This window comes from Leopardus geoffroyi, chromosome B1, assembly GCF_018350155.1.
Source record: "Leopardus geoffroyi isolate Oge1 chromosome B1, O.geoffroyi_Oge1_pat1.0, whole genome shotgun sequence".
In the NCBI taxonomy this organism is placed as follows: domain Eukaryota; kingdom Metazoa; phylum Chordata; class Mammalia; order Carnivora; family Felidae; genus Leopardus; species Leopardus geoffroyi.
Window position 1 is genome coordinate 178,502,379 of NC_059327.1, and position 19,174 is coordinate 178,521,552.

Below are 19,174 nucleotides of genomic sequence, written 5' to 3' on the forward strand. Positions count from 1 at the left end.
CTTATACCTCAAGATATATCAAAGGAGTCTAAATATAAAGTTACTTTTAAGTAATCTTCTAAACAAGAAGAGATATAACTAAGTATATGTTATAGAAGTTCCATAGCAAGCTAGAAGAATTTTCATTACAAATACTTCACTTTTTGAAAGAGCTATGTTATTTGGCAATAATAAGCACTGTATCTTCCTTTATTATAGTACTTTTTGAGTGCCAAATGTTGTCTTGTTTAGGTGTAAGTGGATAAATATTTTCAATCTGCCCAGAGTGATTTATGGGGTAATATTCATATGGTAATCGCTCAATTAATGATGAATGAATGAATTCATGAATGAATGAGTGAGTGACTGAATAATTCTGTCTGGTACTAAGAGGAGTGTAAAATACAAAAATAAAATCTATGGTTTAAAATTGATAAAAGCATAAAATTGATAGAAGCATAAAAATTGAAAACAGAAATAAATGAATTGATTTTTCTGTCACTCTACTGGGAAACAGAAGTTATATAAATGAAATAACTTGTTAAGTATGTTATTAAACAAAATGAAAGGGAAATTCATAGTGACATAAAGCTATAATGTTCAGTATGTTAATAAATATTATTTTATAATGTCAAAATAAGGTTCTTTAAAGTGCCAGATAAAATTTCTTAAAATCAGCTTCTCTCTACCTGTAGGAAAAGGTTTGTAAATTTAGACATAGAATGATAGTAAAGTAAATCTGAAATTAATGAAAATATTCTCATTTTCAAAAATTCATATATAAGGACATGAATCACAATAAAGTCTTTACTGAAAATACTGCAAATGATTAAAAGTGCTTTTTAAATGACAAGAAAATATCAAAATTCAGTGAAATATATTTGTTCATTTCTTTCAAAATTTAACTCTTTCTGTTCAACTGAGGCATTATTTTCTGAAAATCTCAATAACTTGTCATAAATATACTAAATGCAAGCCCAGTTAATTTTGGGCTTTGGGTAGTTAAACTGCAATAGCTAATGAAATGCTAATCCCAAAGCTTTTATCAGGCCAATTTCCATGTAACTCCCTGGTTTGAAAAATTGGCATTTTAATGCCTCACCGTAGGAAAAAGTTATATAACCAGGATTAAAGAATGGTCATTTTAACTATTCAGTTTTGGACTTAATCTCTTTATATAATACTTCTTTTTTTTATTGATAGACATTTATTTGCTAAAGAATTTTTCAGCAATTACTACATGTTGAGCATTATTCTTGGGTTAGATGACAAAAATAGGCTTTGACCTCAAGTATTATACACTGTGATAAGAGAAGAGAATGATAAAGAGAAAACAAGATAGATGATAGATAGATAGATAGATAGATGACAGATAGATAGATGATAGATAGATATACATAGAGATATACATAGATACACATACATACATGTGTATATATATAGATACATAGATAGATCTATATATATATAGAGAGAGAGAGAGAGAGATTATATATATGTCATCAGATGGTAACACATATTCTGGAGGAAAATCAAGCTTAGAAGGAAATAATTTAATTGTTGGAATGTGTATTGGGCACAACATTGTATGCCTTCTTAGACATCATTCTGTTTTCATTTTTCTTAATCTATATCTTACCTGCTTTAGGTGGTCCCGCCACTTTTGGGCTTGACTGAAATACCCACCATGACATAAAGGATTCTGAGAGGCCACTCAGGGCCAGAGATGATATGCAAAAGTATGGTTGAGACAGCTGTCGTGGGGTGAAACCTGACCATCTTTGAAGATAATCCTTCCTCCTTTCTCTCTTTAAAAATGGATTTCTTCCTTGCAACTTTTCATGAAAAATGCCTTGTGAATACACTTCAGGGCAACTTGTTGTCTCTTAACTCCCTGCAGTGAATGTGGTAAAGAACAATATCTCATTACTTTCTTTCCCTTGTTCCTGTATTACCCATGATTTCTTACCCAAAGTCCCCTAGGCTTAGAGCTCCCAAGTAAAGTGTTGGCATTTTAATCATTGCTGCAGGCTCTGCTTTGTAGAAATTGCTACTCCAAATATGAATAGGGAACAGCATCACCTAGGAATTTGTTACAAATGCAGAATCTTCAGCCTCACCACATGCCCCTATAATAGAATCTGCAGTTTTATGTGATCTTCAGCTAATATGTATGAGAAGTTTGTGAGACACATGCTACTCTACATAACTTTGTGGCATTAATCCCCGGTGAGATAAGTACAGATTGGAATTATAAGTATTTGGAAACTTTTTTTTTAAGTTTCACACCCAGCACAGAGCCCAATGTGGAGCTTGAACTCACGACCCTGAGATAATGACCCTGAGACCAAGAGCCTGGCGCTAACCAACTGAGTCACCCAGGAGCCCCTACTTGGAAACGTTTTTAGCAATTTTATCGTACTATGAAATTTTTGTTGTGTTTTACAAATATATCATTCTGCAAAGGATGTAGATGATTCATGAAGCACTGTTGTAGAAGACCCAAGATAATAATCAATTTCAATGTTAAATAAGGTGTTTAAAAAAACCGCTCTGACTCACAGGATATATCCAGAGACTTAAGCCTGCTCAAATATTTGTAAAACTTTAACATGAAACAGTAAAGACCAATGAATGTATTTGTTCTAGATATCTTCACTTCCCATGATGCCTCATGAGTTTAGTTATAAAAATCAGGAAACAGGCACAGTATAATAAAATCCAGAGATCAATGTCTTAAAATAATTTTAGACATTTTTGAATTGAAGACATAATGCTTTGATATCACTTCACAATATATACATATATCAAGTCTTTATGTTGCACATCTTAAATGTAGATAATGTTATATGTCAATTATAGTTCAATGAAGTAGGAAAATTAAAATGGGATAAAATTAAAGACAATGTCTTTAAAGAATTTCAGGTCATGATCTCACAGTGGTGAGATCCAACTCCAAGTTGGCAGCATGGAACCCGCTTAGGATTTTCTCTTTCCCTCTCTCTCTGTCCCTCCCTCACTCATGCTCTGTCTCTTTCAAAATAAAAATAAATAAATAAATAAAATAAAGTAAAAGCAGTGTACTACTTATAGCTGCATAGTGCCCAACTCAGAGATTAGCCAAATATTTCTTCTGATATTGTGGCCCTTATATAATTATAATAACAGAAAATGGAAAATAGGTTTCACTCACTGCATTCCACTGAGATTGATTCATTCAGCAAGTTTTATATTTGGAGCACTAAAAGAATTACAAGTCTGATAAGTAGATTGAATAAGTGTTGGTAACATTCTATCATTGATTATTCTTCTTACAGGAAAATACATAATGAGAAAGCATGTTTTTCATAAATGTGCATATTCAGCATCTATGTATTCAGAACATTCAGGGTATAGGAAATTGAATATGAAGGCATTTTCTGACTAATGATGAAATCATGCATATCATCCATGTGTAATTAATTTCAAAAAATTAGAGACAACACAGTATATGTTGTCTTAAGATCTACTTAAAATCTGAAAGCAAAGTGTATATAGTCTCAGATGAGTTGGAAGGCATTTTAAATCCTTCTCATGCCTCATCATAACCAACCTTCTTGTCCATTATCAATGAATGATAGTGTGCGGAAAATGTCTGGCTAATGGGGATATATTGCTATTTAAAACAGAGAAAAATATGTTTAGCAGAATATCATTGAGTTCTATTTAGTTGACAGCCATGTGGCTAATCCCCTAAGGACCAAGTCTCAGCATAATAGATGATAATCATTAATGCGCTTATTGTTTGAATGGTTCATATACCTTCATATCTGCATTGATGGTAGTTGTCCAGTAATCAGAGAATCCTCTACTTTTCAAAATTTCTTCCTTTCTTCTTATACCTCTTAAACAAAGAGAGTCAATATTTAAACTAAAATTTCTTTGTAAAAGCTATAAGCCAAAATGAGATCCTACATTACTACTTAGTTTTGGTTGTACATAGAAAGTAAAGAGTGTAATGGCAGAAATCTGGTTCATTTCCAAAAACGCAAACATGAGTCCTGGTAATAAAGTTATTTGTGATTTTGTTTCTCTGGAGTTTATTTTCAATTCAGGCATGCCTCTTGTTATCACGCTTTACTTTATCGCACTTCATTTTGGTAATTCTTGCAATATTTCAAACTTTTGAGTGTGATGGCTTTGATGGGTTTAAGGCTTCAGTGGAGGAAATGACTGCAGATATGGAAACATCAAGAGAACTGGAATCAGAAGTGGAGCCAGAAGGATAATAAAGTGGAGCCATCTCATGATAAAGTTTCTATGGATGAGGAGCTGCTTCTCGAGGCTGAGCAAAGAGAGTGGTTTCTTGAGATGGGAACTACTCCTGGTAAAGATGCTGTGAGGATGGTTGAAATGACAACAAATGATTGAAAAGATTGCATAAGCTTAGTTGATAAAGTAGTAGCAGGTTTTGAGAGGATTGACTCCAAATTTGAAAGATCTACTGTGAGTATAATGCTATCAAACAGCATCCCATGCTGTTTAAAAAAAAAAAAAATATATATATATACACACACACACACACACACACACACACACACATATATATTAAAGGAAGAGTCAATAGGTGTTGCAATAGGTGTTATTTTTTTTAAGAAATGGCTCCAGAAACCCCAGCCTTCAGCAATCATGACCCTGATCACTCAGGAGCCATCAACATGGAGGCAAAGCCCTTCATCAGCAAAAATGTTTACACTCACTGAAAGCTCTGATGATGGTTAGCACGCTTAACAATAAAGGAGTTTTCAGTTAAGGTATTTACATTGTTTTTTAGAGATAATGCTGTTGCACACTTAATAGACCGCAGAATAATGTACATATAACTTTTGTATGCACGAAACCAAAAAATTCATCCGACTACCATTGTTGCAATATTTGGTTTGTTGAAATGGTGTAGAACCCAATCCACAATATCTCTGAGGTTTGCCTATAAATATTAAATTGCAATTAGTTCTCAAGATATAAAATTTAAAAGGAAGTAAAATGTTTAAGAGCACTGAAAAATATATAAATTATTTTGTTGTTCAAACGAACAACATATATGAATAGTAGCCAACTTGCACCATAGAATTTATTATACAGCCCCACATTTCAGATTCATGATGTCATACATTACACAATTATTTTAATTTTGGAAGTTTAAGAAAATGTAATTTAGAGAAAAAAAGTATTTAAGGGTGATTGATAGGAGCATTGTCCTATAAAACACTGGAGAAATTGCATAAAATTCAAGGTAGATTCATTAGCCTATAAATATAAGGGACTAATATCATCACATAAAGTGAAACATTGAAGAGAGGCTGGATAGTTGAATTTTCTTAATTTTTATTTCTGTGCCTCTTATTTAGACCAACACGAGGAAAAGGGAATTCCTTGAAAATAAAATAATGTTTGTATATGCATTTATGAATATAAATATTATAAAATATATGATAATGTATAGTTAAATATAACCCTTCATGTGTATGCATACGTGTGAGTGTGTGTGTGTGTGTGTGTGTGTGTGCACGTCTGATATTCAGGGGATAGTGCAGTCCAGTGAAGAGTGCTAAAGACTGGTGACTATAGTTTGATTAGGAAGAGCTTTGTCAACAAAGAGTTTCATCAAGAAAGTAAAATAGATTTCTTTTGTAAGCTTTTTATAGTTTTCAGCATACAGATCTTTTGCCTCTTTGGTTAGGTTTATTCCTAGGTATCCTATGGTTTTTGGTACAATTGTAAATCAGACTGGTTCCTTGATTTCTCTTCCTGCTGCTTGATTATTGGTGATTTCTATACATTGAATTTATACCCCGTGACTTTGCTGAATTCATGTCTCAGCTCTCGCAGTTTTTTGGTGGAGACTACCAGGTTTTCCACATAGAGTATCATGTCATCTGCAAAGAGTAAATGTTTGAATTCTTCCTTGCTAATCTGTATATCTCTTATTTTGTTATTGTTGTCTGATTGCTGACGTTAGGACTTCCAGTACTACGTTAAACAACAGTGGTGAGAGTGGACATCCGTGTTATCCTCCTGACCTTAGGGGGAAAGCTGTTTTTCCCTGTTGAGGATAATATTGGCTGTGGGTCTTTTGTATATGGCCTTTATGATGTTGACACATGTTCCTTCTATCCCTACTTTGTTGAGGGTTTTTATCAAATAAAGGATGCTGTATTTTGTCAAATGTTTTTCCTGCGTCTATTGAGAGGATCATATGGCTCGTATCCTTTCTTTTATTAACATGGTGTATCACATTGATTGACTGGCAAATATTGAACCAGCCCTGCAGGCCAGAAATAAATCCCACTTGATCATGGTGAAGAGTTCTTTTAGTGTACTGCTGAATTCGACTTGCTAATATCTTGTTGAGAATTTTTGCATCCAGGTTAATCAGGGATACTGGCCTGTAATCCTCCTTTGTAGTGGGGTCTTTGTCTGGTTTTGGAATCAAGGTAATGCTTGTTTCATGCCCATAGATCATAAGAAATATCCTTTCAAGTGAAAAGAGTCACATAAAAAGTCACATCCTGTGTGATTCCCTTTATATGAAACATTCAGAACAAAAGAAGCCATAGACTGAAAGCAAATTGGTGGTTCAGGGGCTGAGTGTTGGGAAAATGGTGAGTAACAGCTTAATGAGTATGTGGTTTCCTTTTGATATGATCAAGATATTTTAGAACAATGTAGAGGGATAGTTGCACAATATTGTGAATTCACTAGATGCCACTGAGTTGTCCACTTCAAAATGGTTAATTAGGGTGGGTGAAGGGAGTCAAAGGCATAAACTTCCAGTTATAAAATAAATAAGTTATGGGCATATAAAGTACAGTGGTGGCTACGGTTAATAGCAATAATACTGTATTGTCTATTTGAAAGCTGGGTAAGGGATTATGTCTTAAAAGTTCTCATCATAAAAATAAATTCTGTAACTTATGTATGGTGACAGATTTTAACTAGACTTATTTTGGTGATCATTTTGCAATACAGTTGGCACTTGAACAATGCAAGGGGTAGGGGCATCGATCCCCTATGCAATTGAAAATCCACTATAACTTTGACTTCCCCCAAACGTAACTACTATTAGCTTACTGTAAGACTGGAAACCTTACCAGTAATATAAATAGTTGATTAACACATATTTTATATGTTATATGTATCATATACTGTATTCTTAGAATAAATTAAGGTAGATAAAATAAAATGTTATTGAAAAAATCATAAGGAAGAGAAAATACATTTATAGTACTGTACTGTATTTATTGAAAAAATCTGCATGTAAGTGGACTGATACAATTCAAATCCATGTTGCTCAAGGGTGAACTATGCTGAAACTAATTTAATGTTGTATGTCAATTATATCTTAATAAGGAAATAAAATAGGGGCACCGGGGTGGCTCAGTTGGTTGAGCATCCAACTTCGGTTCAGGTCATGATATCACAGTTTGTGAGTTCGAGCCCTGCATTGGGCTCTGTGCTGACAGCTCAGAGCCTGGAACCTACTTCGGATTCTGTGTCTCCCCTCTCTCTACCCCTCCCCTGCTCATGCTCTGTGTCCCTCTGTCTCTCAATAATAAATCAACATTTTAAAAAATTTAAAAAAATAAATAAAAGAAAGTCATTAATTTTATGTTTGGTGATTTCAATCTCATTTAAAACTGATTATTTTTTGAGATACTTAGAGTAATTGCTATAAACAAAATCGCAGTGGATGGTCAACAGGCACATGAAAAGATGTTCAAAATCATGAATCATCAGAGAATGCAAATCAAAACCACAATGAGATGTTGCCTCACACTTGCCAGATTGGCTATTATCAAAAAAACAAACAAAAAAAAAATAGCAAGTGTTGGCAAGGATGTGGAGAAAAGGAAACACTTTACACAGTTGCTAGAAATGTAAATTGATGAAACCACTATGAAAAATCGTATGGAAGTTCCTCAAAAAATTAAAAATTGAAATACCATATGATCCAGCAATTTCACTCGTAAGTATTTATCTGAAGAACATGAAAATACCAGTTTGAAGACATATATGTACTTGTATGTTAATTGCAGCATTATTCACAATAGTCAAGATACAGAAACAACTTAAATGTCCATAGATAGATATAAATGGATAAAGAGCATGTGATGTGTGTGTAAACACACACACACACACACACACACACACACACACACACTAGAATATTACTTACCCATAAAAAATGAAATCTTGCCTTTTCTGACAACATGGACTGAGAGAGTATTATGCTAAGTGAAATAAGTATTAGAAAAAAGACAAATATGGCATGATTTCACTTATATGTGGAATCTAAAAAACAAAGGAAAAAACAAAACAAAGCAGAAACAGGCTCATTGATGCAGTAACCTTGGTTACCAGAGGGATGGGGTTGGGGCCTAGTGAAATAGGAGAAGGGAGTACAAACATCTCGTTATAAAATATATAAGTCATGGGATGTAATTAACATACAGCCTAGGGAATATGGTCAATAATATTGTAGTAACTTTGTATGGTGACAAATGGTAACTAGACTTATCGTGGGGATTATTTCACAATATATAAAAATATTGAATCATTATTTATATACTTGAAACTAAAAAGATATTGTTTGCCAATTATACTTCAAAATGTAGCAGTGGAGAGACATTCTAACACATCTCTCAATTTTTGACAGACCGATTAGACAAAATACATTAATCTAATATACTTGATTTGATCAAAAGTAGTTGATGTACATTGTTCCTTAAAAATTGGAAAATGTGGGGCGCCTGGATGGTTCAGTCAGAAGAGCATGTGACTCTTGATCTCAGAGTCATGAGTTCAAGCCTCACGCTGGGTATAGAGATTACTTAAATAAATAAAATTTGAAAAAAATTGGAAAATGAGCCTCTTATTCAAGGTTTCACTGTAGCTTAGGTAGATAGCTAGGTAGATGTTAGATAGATAGATAATGGATGGATAGATAGATAGATAGATAGATGATGGATAGATATGATAGGCAAATAGATATAGATTCGCAGAGGTTTTCAACAAATTCTTCATAATAGTTTGTGTAGTAAAACACCTATCAACTGTAAAAAAAAAAAAAAAAAAAAGACTTAAAGTAAAAACTCATACCCCTGTGGGGCCAAAGAGAAAATCAAAACTTCAGTTGAAGAATAGTTAAGAAAAAAAAAGTGACAAAAGTGTCATATGTTAATTGACATTCATGTTTTGAACTTCTAAAATAAAGCCGTCTATTCTAATTTTTACCTTTTGCCAGAAATATCACATGTAAAACTCACTGCACTCTATTAGGTGAATAATTCATTGTTGGGTTTTTAGTATCAATGCTGTTAATTAACATCATGATTGAAACATTTTTTAGAACTTGAGGTATCTCCACTGGACCCAAATTACTATACTGAGCAGAGTGATGTTTATGATCAAAACCATAAGCATGAAGAAATGTGTACAGTAAAAATGTATAGAATGAGGAAAAAAACAAAAGAATATCAACAACTTAAAGAACGGACGGAGGAGGAGCCTGAGAAGTAGATTCAGAAGAGTCAGAGCAGATGACAATCACAGTCTTATTTCTGCCATATTAAATACAGATCATACCTCGTGAATACTGAACTGTGCAGGTAAAGCCAAGTACATTAATTAAAATGACTACCTGTCTGTAAATCAAGAGAGAATTGGTGACTCTTGCCAGCAAAGTTTCACTGCTATGGCAGAGAAAGGGGCAAAATTGCAGTGGATTAAGAATGAAAAAAAAAGACACAATAAAGAGAGTGTGGCTTTAAGTTACATTTCAAGAGGATCGCCTTCAAAAAGGAAGGAAAGAGATAGCATATAAATTAGACAAGATACAGGTTCAAGGAAGGATTTTTGTTAGACTTCTTATTGTTTATTGGTTGTGTGGGTTTGTTTTTAATTAAGTTCACTTAAGCATTTGTAGTGATTTAGAAGATCTGGTAGAGATAAAGACATTCTTTAGTAGCCCAGAGAAGGCATAATGGATGGGAATATTGATCTGTGTCTATAGCAGGAAGAAAAACTGCACTTGAAAGGGGGGAAATTTGCATCGGAAAGATCAAAAGAATGTTGTCATATTATTTACCTGACTTGTCAAGGGGCTACAGTAAATTTGTAATTAATGTATAAATATTTTCTTTAATGTAATGCCAAGCTCAACAAAAGCAAACTATAGTGTCTGTTTTAGGGACAGTAAACAAACGCTAAGTACACATTTTTTTTTCCCAGAATATTTCTGGAATTCCCAAATTTGGAAAGTGTTGTCATGAATCAACACTCTTCCTTCACAGATTCCATAAACATAAGATTAAAATAGTGGTTTAGGGGAGAGCATAGTATTTAGCAGCTAGAGGGTTCAGCCAGTAAAAACCTGAGTTTTGTTTTTTTAACTAGAATTTACTATTTCTGTCGACATGGACTGTTTATGAACTATGTCTCTGTCTCTCATTTTTCCAACTCCACAGTGTGTATTTGAACGTAAGCACAGGAATCACCTTTATTTGCTTGCTCACTACATGTCATGCCCTAGCATCACTGGCTTGAGTACCAAGTAATAGTCAATGTTGTTACTCTAAATGTTACAGCCTTTAGAGTATCTGCTACAATTGAATAGTCACCCAAAGAATAAAACAAGCATACAATGCTTATAATATGGTATCTACAGTCTCACATGGGAGACCTAAAGTCAGTGAGCAGAGTCACGCCTTCATTACTGACTCACAGCTGTGATTCCTCCCAAAGAAAATAAAATTGATGGAATGATTTTTGTCTATTCCAATTTAAATGATTTTTTTTTTAGTCAGCACTGAGGAGGAGGAAAAAGGCATGTTAAAGAGAAAGCTGTTTTAGCAGATATTTTACTCTTGGATATTAGATAAATTTGAGATAGAAATTTAATTAAACTCTCCCTAGCCTCATCAGATTAAGTGTTGAAAGCCGGCTTATTTATTGGGAAGGACCAATAAATTAATAAATTAATCCTGCTTTTCTGGATTAATCTCAATCATTTTCATTAGTGAAATCTTTAATCTGTTCTTCATTACAAATGGACGGGGAGAGATTCACATCTATTGGATCTGAGATATAATCTTGGGTTTTAAACTGCTTGGTAAATTATTTAGGCACAAGCATATTAGAAAATTTAAAGACCCAGAGTCCTAGGCAATAATAAATCTGCTTTGATTTAACAATTTTCATAGTATTCTACATAATATCATAGCATCTGGAGGAAGAGTGGGTATATTTTCTGGTGCTGTGTCTTGCCAAGCCTATAAATTTATACATATTTTATAAATCATATATAAGGATTACTTTTCCAAAATTAACTAAATTAGGGAAGTTTTTTATGTGTATATTTTTAAATTTTACTTTGAGTTCAGACATTATTGAGCTCTTTTATTTAACTTTCCCACTGAGGAAATTATCTAATGTCCCTATTTTTTTTTTTCAAATCCTAAATTGCAATACACTATAGAATACATCTTGCATTGATCACTCTTGAAAGAAGCATTTGTTACATAATAAATTTTCCAGAGGTTTATGCAGCCTACTGAAAGTGATTATTACAGCAGCTTCCATGGCTGAAGCCAGACACTTTTCCCTCAGAAGAGTTAAGTGTAAAAGATTTTGAATTAAGTATGGAATCAAGGATCTTGTATTTGGGTCTTTTTTATTGTTTGTTTTCTTTGTTTTGTTTTGTGTGATTTGGGGAAGGCACTTACCTTCTCTAAGTTCAGATTTATCATTTTCAAATGAATACAAAGATATGCTTTTTTTTTTATAGAAGTGTTGCAAAGGTTCAATAATTATGGAAGAAAATGGTTCAAAATTCTTAAAAATGAAGCTTTGTATGAATATCCCTGAGATAATTGTCATAATTTTACTTGATGTATTTTGAACAGCACATATATTAACAGATGTCTGACCAGGAACATTACTTCAGTTTCTAAAAAGTGTCTGATACATACAAACTGATAAGACACTACTACAAAAATCTTACATGGGGTGGGGCCCTGGGGCCTCAGTTGGTTGAGCATCGGACTTCAGCTCAGGTCATGATGTCGTGGTTCATGGGTTCAAGCCCTGGGTAGGGCTCTGTGCTGCCAGCTCAGAACCTGGAGCCTACTTGAGATTCTGTGTCTCCCTCTCTCTCTCTCTCTGCCCCTCCCTGCTTGTTCTCTCTCTCTCTGTCTCTCTCTTTCTCAAAAATAAACCTTTTTTAAAAATCTTACAATAGTCATTAGTTAGTTGATTGACTTAACTCATTTTATAAATAAAAGACATGTAAAAACACAACCAACTACAAGATACTGAAAAACCTAATTTATTTATTTACGTAGACCTGAATTTTTCATGAATGTCTAAGAGAGCTTAAAAAAAGAATCCTGTTTTCCCTTTAATTTCATTGTATCTCACCACACTGTATCAAATGTGTCCTCTTTTTCTTTCTTTTGTCACCCTCTCTCTGTTGTTCCACATGCTATCTGTGCAACTTCGGGCAAGTGAGTTTTTTGTGTGTGTTTCACTAACCTCATTTATGAAACAGGGATAGTAATTTTACTTCCTAGAGTTTTTTCAGCAATATGTTAGCATACAAAAGCAGTTAGGACAACATCTGGTGAGAATGAGTTCTTTTTTTTTTTAAGCTTTTTTTTTTTTTTTTTTTTTTTTTAACGTTTATTTATTTTTGGGACAGAGAGAGACAGAGCATGAACCGGGGAGGGGCAGAGAGAGAGGGAGACACAGAATCGGAAGCAGGCTCCAGGCTCTGAGCCATCAGCCCAGAGCCCGACGCGGGGCTCGAACTCACGGACCGCGAGATCGTGACCTGAGCTGAAGTCGGACGCTTAACCGACTGAGCCACCCAGGCGCCCCAAGAATGAGTTCTTAATAATTTTTGGATAAATATCTGAAAACTTTTGTATTGCATTTGATATGTTTTAGCACCGTCATGCTAATTATATGAAAGAAATCACTTCATTTCTTAGAGATATAAGAGAAATGTTTTTCTTTTCAAAAAAAATGTATATATGTGCCTTACTCTGGCAAGATGTTTTATTCTATTTCCTAAGGCAATTATCACATTTTTTATGTACCTTACTGTATATGCTACTCATTTGCCAATAATACATTATTCTGTGTCCAGAGCAGTACAAATAGCAGAATATTCATGTAGGAGATGATTTATCCAAATTCTATCCCCATTTACCCTAGTTCTTAGTACAATTATCTTCAACATAGTAGATTCTAAAATCTAAAAGCAATAAGCAACTTATAGAAGTTTACTTATATTTCTCTCTCTCTCTCTTTTAGTTACTAATAATATCAATTCTGGCTCTTCTGTATTAGTATGACCTAATCCATGGTCAGAGGCTTAAGAAATCAAAGATTTTGGCTTTCTCCTTTATCTGACTATCATGAGAATTTACAGTCCCCATAGCCTGGGTATGTACCAACTCATTATATGATTTTGAGCAATATATCATGCAAAGATTGAGAACACCAACTTCCCAACACATTTTATATTATGAGCTGTAAGAGACAACACCGCTGTAATCTTTTTGGATTTCCTTTTTGGAACACCCTTTTTGGATTTCCTGGAATTTTTCTGACAAAATCTAACATTTCAGAATAAGTTCAGGTTTCTCTTTCTCACAATACCTTCCTCTGAGAAGGGTCTACAGGCCCTGAGATAGAAACAGGAGTAAGGATTACATCAAGAAACATTTAGAACTAAGTTGGTCAGAATGATGGAGGAGCAGGGTTAACTCCTGGGACAAACTTAAATATACAAATATATCTAAAAGGGCTACAATTCTTTCTAAAAAGGATGCATCCCTCAGTAAAATTAGCTTTATCTCACATGAATCAAGTGGTACAGGGAAAGTGCAAGATTGCTGTGCAAGTCGACTTACTTCTTCAAACATTCTTCTTGAAATGATAAAATGGCATAGGTTTGTAACCAATTTTTCAGGTTCAATATTGTCATATTTAGTTAATCATCTTCCTTTGGCTTTTTTCCCTTCTGTGCGTTATCATATAGGACAAGTAAGGCAATATAGATCCACGAATGTTCCATTTCTTTCTAATGAATATAAACCAAATCATTGGGAGAATGATCGATTTTGTAATTTTAGACCAAATTCATTATTCAAAACCTTTCTCATGGGACCTCATGTTTGGCTGTACCCATATCTCTGAAACTCATCTCTAGATTTGCCTCCAGGCTTCATAGGTAAACCACATGTTGCTTTCCTTGTAATTACAAATAATTATATATGTTTTTTTCTCTTTATGTAATCATGATCAGGAAGTGAGGAGGGCTTATGTAACCTACATAATCAGGAACGGTTCTTAATGCAATGACTGTGCCCTTCATGTGCTCAAACTTGACCTGTGTTCTTGGCTCACCTCACTCTTGTACTTGCAAGAATGTAAATGCCCTATAGCCTTCTCCACGATGTTTTCTTCCCTCATTTCCCCTCATAGTCTGGCTTACCTATAGATATTTCCTAAATTTATTGATATAGTCCATTTTTGACTACTAACTAAAATTTTTCCTGCAATTAAATACATGTCCCTTTATGATCTTTACTGCCTATAGTGGAATGAATTGTAGTCCCTCAAAAGGCACGTCTTTGGGGAAACTACAGATGTGATTTTATTTGTAAAAATGATTTTGCAGGGGCGCCTGGGTGGCTCAGTTAGTTAAGCATCTGACTTCGGCTCAGGTCACGATCTCACGGTCTGTGTTTTCAAGCCCCGCGTCGGGCTCTGTGCTGACAGCTCAGAGCCTGGAGCCTGTTCGGATTCTGTGTCTCCCTCTCTCTCTCTGCCCCTCCCCTGCTCATGCTCTGCCTCTCCCTGTCTCAAAAATAAAATAAACATTAAAAAATGGTTTTGCAGATGTAACTAAATTGAGGTACTTGATGTGATAGCACCCCAGACTTAGGGTGGACCTTAAATCCAATGACAGGTGTACTTATAAGAGAAGGGCAGAGGGAGATCTGAGATCCAGAGACATGGGGGAGAAGGCCATATGAAGACAGAAGTAGAGATTAGATTTATCTTGACACAAACCAAGGAACATATGAAGCTACTAGAAGCTGGAAGAGACAAGGAAGGATTTCCTCCCAGATACGTTGGAGAGAGGGTTGCTCTCACAACACCTTGATTTTGGATTTTCAGTCACCTTCAGAACTGCATAACTTTTTGGTAATTTTACAGAAGCCTTAGGACACTAATACACTGCCATTTGATGTAAAGAATCTTTTTTTTATTTTTTTAATGTTTATTTTTATTTTTGAGAGAGACAGAGACAGAATGCAAGTGGGTAGGGTCAGAGAGAAAGAGAGACACAGAATCTGAAGCAGGCTCCAGGCTCTGAGCTGTCAGCACAGAGCTGGATGCAGGGCTCAGACTCACGAGCTGCGAGATCATGACCTGAGCCGAAGTCAGATGCTCAACTGACTGAGCCACCCAGGCACCCCAAGAATCTTAAATGATTGTGATTGAATGTATATTGTAAATACAGTAAAGAAAATAATGACCAAATTCAGATCATGATTCTTGATGAATGACTTATTTGATTTAACATTTAATATTTGACAGTTATAACAGTAAAGACTACATATATTTAGATATTTATTGAAATATTATATGATATTAAATTTATATTATTTACATATAATTATATATTTATATGTAAATTATTCATATATTTATTGATATATTATATAATATTAAAATTATATGAATTCTGGACTGAGCCAGAAAAAGTCAGGAAATTCAGAAAAGAAAAACGTAACAGAATAGGTCTTATAGCTTATGGTATAAACCTGTTAAAAAATGCAGTTGCAAAAGTCTTTACTCGGTGATTTATTCAACAGTTATTCGTTGAGTAACTATGGTCCCGATCCATAGGTCTTTATGACCAAATTCTGATAGATGAAATGAGAAAGCCAATTCCGATTTTTGGGAAGAAGAATGCTTCCACAGAGCATGTATTGGTTTATCATCATTTCATCAGTGAGTTATGCGTGTGGAACAGAGATATTCCTTAAAAAAAGATACACGGTTTTTACAATGCAACAAAACATCCACCCTTGCAAATACAGACAAAGGTATATTAGCGCTACACAGGTAGGTGAAAGAATAACCAATCGTGCCCTATTTCCTTTGAACATTTTCAAGTACATTTTCAAGCTTGCGCTAAGTAGTCAAGTGCCACTTCAGAACCATCCCAATTGGTGATTGAGATTTGGGTTTTCGCCTGGACGTATGTATATCACCGTTTACAATTTCAAATCATTTGGATCCATGACTTGTGTCCATCACCTTGAATTCAATGAGAAATGCTTCGCCTCCTGCCAGGTTTGTGGCAGAAGCAAGGTCTTTTAGTTTATTATCCAAATGAGGGAAGAGTTTCTTTCGCTTGCACAAGAGAGTACTTGGAGTGTGAGTCACTGCCCTGTGTTTTGACTGTGAAATGTTAATCCATCTGCTGTTGATAGAGATTGCAGGAGGGAGAGCCAGGGCAGTTACGGTTAGGTCCTGACACCCTGGCATGGAGCCTGACTGGATATTGCAGAGCTCTAAATCTGCCTGTCAGGAGATGGGACACAAGGTAACAACTGCCAGTTAAATCGAATTGCTTAGAGTAAATTGGACAAATTTTGTTAGACCCTTGCCCCCCCCTCGCCCAGAACCACATCAGCAAGGGCAATGATGTTAACTTTAGGGTTGAACTTGTGCCTGAGCGAAACTAATTCTGTAGATGCTTCCAGCAAGTGTGTTAGGCTGATTAAAAGCAGCTGCATGGTCAACTCAAATTGTTTTATATATTGATGTTTTGTGTCACCAAATGAGTTGTAGGGGACAGAGGTTCAAATAGCAGTGTTTCATTCAGGGTGTTGAACAGAGTGTTAGGCACATAAAAATGCTCAATGTATATGGTTTGAATGGAATTGCATTAAGTGTATTTTTTAATTCAAACAAGCTTTGTTGACTCAGACTTTCTCTCCAATTACAAAAACAAACTAAATAATGTGTTAAAGATGTGCTTTCCTCATTTACAGCCATGTAGAAATCTGGCATACTTCCTCTCAGTTAAACTGCCGAAATCATTAAAAACATAAGTTAGGACAGGAGATTCAACTCAATTAATAATATTCTGACTTAGAAATCTATTCTTATTGTCATGACGAAATTTCTCCTGGTAAAAAGAGAAAAGGGCTAGAATGTGCTTGTTCTTTTCCATTGCTAGGTTACCAAGAGATGATATTCATGATGTATATGTCAGCTTATACTAGTGATATATGGAACAAAGATCAGCTAATTGGTCAGTTATTAATGGAACTTGTAGATACAATGTCACATCTTCACATACTCTTTCTCTCCCTTTCTCTCCTTATCTTCCTCATTCTCTCTCTTCCTCTCTCTCTCTTTCAAATGTTCTTACCTGTATTTTGTTTACTTTTGCATGTTTACAAAATTATACTTGTTTGTAAATTTTTCAAATGATTATCATACTGATATTCTTTGAAAGTTGCTTTCTTCCCCCCCCCCCAATACAATATTATATATCTAAGGTATATCCATGTTACTGTATCTATTTTGGTTCATTAATTTTACCACTCTAAAATATATGATGTGAATATAAAGTGATTTTTCCATATAGCTGATGGGAAATTAGGGGCTCTTTTGTTGTTATTAGAACAGTACTTTTACAGGTCCTCTTAGACATGTCTTTGAGCTCATATATTAAACTTTTTTCTTTGGAGTATACTCAGTTGCAGAATTCCTGGATATATATGTTTAAAACTTTTCTAAGTTTTTTTTTTAATGTTTATTATTATTTTTTTTGAGAGAGAGAGACAGAGACAGAATGCAAGTGGGTTAGGGAAGAGAGAGAGGGAGTCACAGAAGCAGAAGCAGGATCCAGGCTCCAAGCTGTCAGCACAGAGCCCTACACGGGGCTCGAACTCATGAGCTGTGAGATCATGACCTGAGCCGAACTCGGACGCTCAACCGACTGAGCCATCCAGGTGCCCCTGTTTAAAACTTAGTGCTGGGATAGCAAGAGATACAATAGAACAAATAGAAAACCCAGAAGTGGTCTCAAATATATATAGTACTTTGATATATGATATAGGTACCATTGCAGATCATTGAAAATATAAGAATCCTTCAGTAAATAAAATTGGAAAGATTGACCATCAATGTGCAATAAACTAAAAACAAACTTGTAGCTCACAACACAAATAAATCAAGTCCAGTAAAATGAAAGGTTTCAAAACAAATATTTAAACCACTAAAATGAATGAGAATATCTTTCCAATCTAAGGATAGGAAAAAAAAATAAAATAAAGACACAAAATAAAGTGGCCTGTGAAGAAAATTAATAAACTTGACTACACTAAAAGCAAAACACACAAACAAAAAAAAAAAAAAAAACAAAAAAACAAAAAACAAAAAACTATAAGCTACCAAATTCAAGAAGATATTTTAATAACATTATAACCAATAGAAATTTAGGGTAGAGTAGAAACATGCTTATACAAATAAAAAATTCATTTATTAAAGGGATAAAAAATTGGAGGCTATTATCACTCATAAGCATATATAGAGATGCCTAAAGATATTTGTAATCAGAGAAATTGAATTAAAGATCACAAGTTGTTTTTTTTTTTTTTCATACTTAATGCACACCCTGTTGAATTTTATTTTGTTTTACTTAGCTGTGTGCACCGGGGTGTGTGTGGAGAGTAAAGTAAAATTTCTAAGTACATAACCCAAGTTATAGCATCATGCCTAAAAACAGTAAGATTTTTAACATAGAACACATAGCTGAATTGGGAGCTGGCCTATAAGAAGCACTTAGTTGGCATATAGACAGAACCTACTTTGACCTCCAATGATCTCCTGCCTCCCAATGTCCACAATTTCGATTAATCTCCTCCCCCTTGAGTGGTGAAGGTACTTGTAACTGGCTTCTAGCTCACAGAATATGGAAAATATGATGGAATGTCATTTTCATGATTAACGTATGTTAAATGGCTAAGGTCATAGGATGCCACTCCCTTGATTAAGCTACCTTTGTGACAATGCAAAAGGATAGTGCACATGTAATTAAGGTCTCAAATCAGTTAATTTT